We start from the raw sequence: 7431 nt of genomic DNA, 5'->3' as shown, positions 1-7431 counted from the left end.
GAAGGCAATGCTTTGCACTTTGTTACATATGCCTCTGAGAACAACCAACGGTGTTAAAGAATAAGCTATTATAAAGAGATATAAGCTATCACCATTTACAAAAAAAATATATGCAGTCATAGCATGTGGCAGAATTCATAAATCAATATTGTTTTTTAAAGCATCGGGGTTTGTAGATGTGACATGAAAATACATTTTCTGTTACAAAGTAGGAGTGAAATAATATTCTAAGTGTAATTTTCCCACTTTCAAAATCAAGGTATTGGCCAGAGATGAGATTAATTTCTTGGCTTATTTTGAGATGAATATTAAACCATGCACAGTTTTATGCTTAATCGATACAAATTTAGCTAGATATACTTAACCTCTGCACCACAATCTTTCAGAAGTAGCCAATTGTGTTTCCACTACAAAATACCTTAAGAACATTTTCAAAGTAAATGTTTGTTTAAATGTGCAATCCCCTCCAAAAACCAGGAGTATTTCTTTTAACATAAGTCACTCTGGTTACCTGTAAGAGTACACATCTAGCTGTTTATTTTTTCTTAGGGTGTTGATTTAAGTTCCTACTATTGCGTTACAGTTTGCTAAGTGGCATACAATTACTATGGTAACCATAGTCACTTTTCCCCCTTTCTCCCTTCCTCTGCCATAACCTGACCAACAAGAAATTTGATGACTGACTGTTCCAAATAAGAGATCAGGTCAAACTCTCATAAGAGGCAGCAGAGACCTAATGGTTTCAGGTGAGATACATTTTTTGTGCCAGCCATATAAATGTACTGCTTAGCAATTTTGCAGAGGTACCATTATATAGGAAGTGTTTCCCAACCCTAGTCCTCAAGTACCCCTAACAGTGCAGGTTTTCCAGGTGACCAGTGATATAATTATACCACCTGTGGATATTTCAAAATGTGTCAGTCAGTAATGATTACACCTGTGCTCCAGTAAAGAGATATGGAAAACATGCACTGTTATGGGTACTTGAGGACTAGGGTTGGGAAACACTGACATAGGATAACACCCTCAAAAATGCTTCAAGTAAAATAGTTACAAAACTTCTTATTTAAATAAAATATAGCGCGACCTATGTGGGATTACACCTGGAAGTGAAATAGTTGTACCCACAGAAAGGGCCTTATGTAGAGTTGGATGCAAGACCACTTGTGTAGTGTACAATATGAATATCACTACTGTGCATGGCCTTAAAAAAAAAGTCTTATGCTTGAGTCAGATCCATCTTCCTGATATGAGACCTTATGCTTATAGATGTAGATCGAGGAGGCAAGAGTGCAAGCGTAGGCCAAGTACAATATGGGCATGTTCAAGCAGATGTGACCGATGTAGACCAAGAAGGTACGTGCTCTACCTCTGGTGTAAGTTACGAACTGATAATGGTGACGAGATGCGTTGAACTCAGCATACTATGTCGAATATGTCTTTTTTTTAAAAATGCATGTGTAAATTGCAACCAACTCTGCATGAGGCCCAAAAGATGTAGCTCTGCCTAGTCATAACTAGTGTACTCAACCAATCACACACACACACACACACACAGAGTCCTGGTCTATTCTATTGGACTAAAGATATATATACACTGATCAGTAACAACATTAAAATTGCTGACAAATGAAGTGAATAACATTGATTATCTCATTATAATGACACCTGTCAAGGGGTGGGATATATTAAGCAGCAAGTGAACAGTCAGTTGTTGAAGCTGATGTGTTTGAAGCAGAAAAAATGGGTAAGCATAAGCATCTGAGCGACTTCGACAAGGACCAAATTGTGATGACTAGATGACTGAGCCAGAGCATCTCCAAAACATCAGATCTTGTGGGGTGTTCCTAGTATGCAGTGGTTAGTACCTACCAAAAATGGTCCAAGGAAAAGACAATCGGTGAACTGGTGTCAGGGTCATGGGCTCAAAAAGTTAATGCTGGAAAAAAAAGTCCAAGTCATGGAGGGCCGACTTCGTAACTTACAGGAATTAAAGGCTCTGCTGCTAAAGTCTAGGTGTCAGATTCTACAGGACACCTTCAGAGGCCTTGTGGAGTCCATGCCTTGACGGGTCAGAGCTGTTTTGGTGGCACAAGGTGAACCTACACAATATTAGGCATGTAGTCTTAATGTTGTGGCTTATGGCTGATCGGTGTTTGTGTGTATAAATATATATGTATATATATATATATATATATATATCTAATATATAAATGCTTAGTGGCATCTGTGTGTGTGTAAAAAAAAAAAAAACAAGTTGCAGCGCCACCTGCTGGGCAGAGTTATACACTGACCTACTTAATTCTTAGTGTGTGTGGGGAAAAAAATTCAAAAAAGGCTGAAATTTGGTAGGGCTCAAACTCATTTTCGTTAGGTAATTTTACCTCATGAACACACATGTGTAGAGGCGTGTGTGTGTGTAAAAAACTATTTTCTCAGAAAGGGCTCATCCAATTGACCTGAAATTTGGTATACTGACATTATTTGACAATAGAATTAGAATAGTCAAGTCAGTTAACTTCCATCATCCCCCCTTCCCCCCGTGGGAGGGGTAGTAAAGGCTAAATTTACGAGTTGAGGGGTCAAACTCATTTTCGTGAGGTAATTTTACCTCATGAACACACATTAAAAAGGGCGCTTGCGTCGGGAAGTAACGCTCTTCCCCTGAGGAGGCCTGGGCTAGGCCCAAATGCATGACAAGAACCTTTTTAAGACCTTAAGTATCTTGATTTGACTAGAATGCATGAGTATCATGCACGGGTTAACTTGTGTATATATATATATATATATATATATATATATATATATATATATATATATACATTCACACACACATGTATTTACAAGATCGAAAGACGAAACTGTGCCTATACAACTAGTATCTGTAAAATGTGTTATGAAATGATTCAGTTTGTATTTTTTAGAACAAACCTATTATTATTATAATTATTATTATTATTATTATTATTATTATTATTATTAATAATAACAATAAAAATAGTTGGAGTTTCGAAATTTGCGCCAATGTTCGAAAAATATTTTGTATTAAACTTTTCTAGAAAACGATCTAGAGAACGAATGTTCTAATCTGTTTTGTTCCAAAAAGACAACCAAAATACATGACAAATAAATACTCTCTACAAAAGAGTTTCCTGTACAATATCCTACTACACTTTAGTGAATCATATGCCAATTATTTAGGACAAATTAACTTGTACTTTTGGTAAATCCAAAACAAAATTGTCTCGAATTAAAATCTTTTTTGCAGAGTCGTAACTGTCCAGTAGTTTGTGCCATGACAAATGTTTAGATGTATTTAGTATTTCTCTATCCCTCAATTAACACTATGGGCTAGATTTACTATGCTGCGGGTTTAAAAAAAAGTGGAAATGTTGCCTATAGCAACCAATCAGATTCTAGCTTTCATTTATTTAGTACCTTCTACAAAATGATAGCTAGAATCTGATTGGTTGCTATACGCAACATCCCCACTTTTTCAAACCCGCAGCTTAGTAAATCTAGCCCTATATCTGTTATTATCTAGAAATTAAGTAAACGTACCTATCTTTTATACAGGCTTTAAAAAAAAGAGTATGGAATCACAGAAACTTTTTCAATACAAGGCACAGGTCAGAAATAGGAAGTGTCCCCAGATCCTCTTTTTGTAAGATTATTGTTTTCTCTCAACTAGTAAAGTAACTATTACTAATATTTTAATGCTAAGTTGTATAATACCTAATCTCTTAATAGTAATATACTGACAAAAATATTGCACATTAATAATAGAGCCTCCCTAGGCACAGTGGTGGCAGCCATTTTGTGTGTCCATGAGAATGCAGCCATTTACTTTACTAGAAATAAGTAATATCATTGAGGCATGAGGCACATAGCTAAGTGCCCCATGCCTCAGTTATTTCATACATTCTTAATTTATTAATAGGTACTTGGAATTTACAGTCTATTCATTTACTAGGGAATACAATGCTGCGGCGAACTCTTTGAGGTAAATGCATTAATTCTTCAAAAAAGGAAAAATGGAGGTGTAGCCCATGGTAACCAATCAGATTCTAGCTGTCATTTATCTAGTACATTCTAGAAAATGATAGTTAGAATTTGATTGGTTGCAATGGGCAACACCTCCACTATTCCTTTTCAGGAGGTCTGATACATTTACCTCTTTAACTCATTATTTTCACCTGACAGATGTGAAAATAAGATAAGATTTTACCATAAACACAGCAGTTTGGCAGAGGCCGAATAGTTTCAGTGGCAGCCTGAACATGTCCCAATATGGACAACCACAATCTACCATCTTAGAGACTTACGGCACATGTATTTAGATAACAAAAAGACCACAGGTGTAAACATGGCACTTACAAGGAAAGCACTGTGGGGATTAAGTTAAACTGAATGCAATTTGCGCTTGTCCAGAAGTAAAAAAGCATATTATACGCCAAGAGTACATTTTGCATTTAACTTAACATAAGCCGCTGTACAGTTATTTTAAATATGACACTTGTCTAAAAATACATTTAGTAGTCTCTCTGTTTTATCTATTTGGTTGGGACTGTAATATATGCGGACTCAGAAAGGAATGCAGCCTCGCAATAACGTGGGTGGGGTTTGAGTGCGCCTCAGTGTGGTTTGAACAACTTGTGGTATGGGCTTCTTTGTGTTTAGGTTTTGCATTTCAAATTTTGTTGGTATGAGACCTGGAGGGAAACTTATGAAGCGTAAAATGGCAGAAAACAGAGGGTAATAGCCTGCTCTCAGTTATAAAGTAATTGCACAAACAAAGACGCAACACAGTCCCAATTTATGGTCCGTCTAGCATTATAGTTCTTGTCATCAAATAGATAACTATTTTGACAATCTATAATGCTGCAGATCAGGAAAACACACCACAGATAGACATTTGTATGTACCGCTAAATATATAATTGCATTTAAAGTTTTGTGGCCCTTTAAACATAGCGCTAAGACCATAAAGCAGTTCTTCCAGCTTTTCAATGGCTTATTCTTATCTTTCGTAGGCAGTTTCTAATTGATTTACCCACAAAAATTGTTTTATTCATCAATATTGTATATTTATTGTATATTTATTGTATTTTCATACAATACACAAGCAATCATAATATATGCACAAAGTCCTGTAAAATATATTTGTATAACCTGATGTCATTACATCAGTGTTTATTAGAAAAACGTGCATATTATTAGGAATACCGCACCTCCTACGGTAAATGATTGATGTTACAAATCAGCTGGGATTTCTGTGACCTGCATGAAAGCCCTGGGCCTTTTATATGGTTATGGATATCCTTGATGACTTATGATATCCTTATAAAAAAAACAGTAGCGGATACATTATCCAATATATGTTATATTTTATCATTTTCATTATAAAATATATCTGTCAGTTTCAAAGACATACTTAAAGGTAAACAGACCACAGGCCACATTTGTGCACTGACAAATTCATTTTCCAATATTTTATCATTAAAAAGACACTCTGAACTGAACAGACATATTGCCACTACTGCTTTTTCTAGTTTCAATGAAAACTTTCCGTTACAAGTCCAAGCTTAATAAATAATCACATTCCTGTCATTCTGAGAGAACTATTAAACCCAAAGTACAAGTTGATCCAATGTTAAAAGTCATCTTTTAACAGTCACATATATGTATGTAAAATGTTCCATACCTTGACAGAACTTGAAATGTTTGACCTTGTAAATACATTTGCCATGCTGTTGGGTGCAAGTAATTTATGTAATAAAAGCTATTATCAACTCTTGATACTTTTACATGTTTTTGTGTGAATGTTAATAGTAGTGCTTTCATACATGGAAAAATGTATATTTTGGGTTTCACTTGCTGGTGTTGTATGAGTAACCTACTCAAGGAATCTACAGACTATACAGACGACTCCTAAATTAGAGGATGACCTCCCGAGAGAGCAGGCAAATCACCGGGGAATCTCTTACTAAACACAAGATGGGTGGGAACATGGCGTGAACTGCGTCATCAAGTCCTGCTCACCTCACTAAACACTTTTTTAAAACTGAGTTTTACATTTTACTGAGGTTGGTGAGGCTTGATGCTGTGCCCCGGCCACTTGATAATACCATACTCCAAATCAAGCCTCACCCAACTCCTATTTTCCACCCATTTCCTGGAAGCAAGGTAGAAAAAGTAGGAAAGTATATGCAATACTCATTTATCAAATAGTTTTATATAAAAGAAACAGTAAGAAATATACAACCATGCAAAAAATTAACGAATTATTATATTATTAAGATATGATATCAGGATTGTGACTGTAAGTGCTGCCAGGTACTGCCCACATAGGGCTTTGACAGAGAGACAGGCCTGCAGCAGCAGATCAAATAGAACTCATAGAGGCATAGCCAAATTGAGCTGAATATTTACTAAATGTACAGTATTGAGGTTTTGTTTGTACATAATATATTTTCAAGATTTGGGCTATAACAAATAAAATAGTGGTTACTTTTTGAAAAACCCCATAGTCATTTAATCCCTCCTCAGTGATCATGTGACCAGGGACAGGCTGGGCTGGTGGGCATCTGCCCCCCGGGCTGGTCCCATAGTGGGCTACCTTGGGCTGGGGTCACTGGGTCACCAGCATTTCTTGCCTTTAAAATTGGCCAAGTTGAGTCTTCCCCCCCCCCCCGGACTAAAATTCACCAGTCCTCCCCTGTATGTGACTATGACATCACTCACTCACCATAGTACTCATTACTTAAACATTGGTCTTCTATTGACATTCATTTTTACAGTGTTGCTTTAAGGTTTTCATAAAAGAATGCATATAAATTACCGTATATACTCGTGTATAAGCCGAGTTTTTCAGCATACTTTTGTATGCTGAAAAAGGGCACTCGGCTTATACACGGGTGAACTTACCTGGTGTCCGGTCCCTCGGCTGTCAACTTCTGCATATGCGTTGCAACAACAGGAAGTTCGGCATTTGGAACGCAAGTTTGCGTTCCAAATGCCGAACTTCCTGTTGTTGGAACGCATATGCGTTCCACTGCCGGGTAAGTGAAAAAAAATATCTCTCTCTCTCTCTCTTTTTTTTTCTTTTAATTTACAGTGCAATTACATAATGAACAAACAATACAGCCACCATGTTCATACATTTATATCCCTACCCCTTATATACCCCTTTATTTAGGTTAGGTTGTACCCAATGATTTTATAATCATTTATGAATGTTCCTTGTCATCTAGCTAAAAATGATTTCATAGATTGAACCTATCATTTTTATTTAGGTTTTTAAATTAGCGCTCTTTTCCACCCTAGGCTTATACTCGAGTCAATAAGTTTTCCCAGTTTTATGTAGTAAAATTAGGTGCCTCGGCTTATATTCGGGTCGACTTATACTCGAGTATATACGGTAACTAAACCA

The sequence above is a fragment of the Mixophyes fleayi genome, chromosome 6 (genome assembly GCF_038048845.1).
Source record: "Mixophyes fleayi isolate aMixFle1 chromosome 6, aMixFle1.hap1, whole genome shotgun sequence".
NCBI lineage: Eukaryota > Metazoa > Chordata > Amphibia > Anura > Limnodynastidae > Mixophyes > Mixophyes fleayi.
This window is presented reverse-complemented; position numbering follows the sequence as displayed.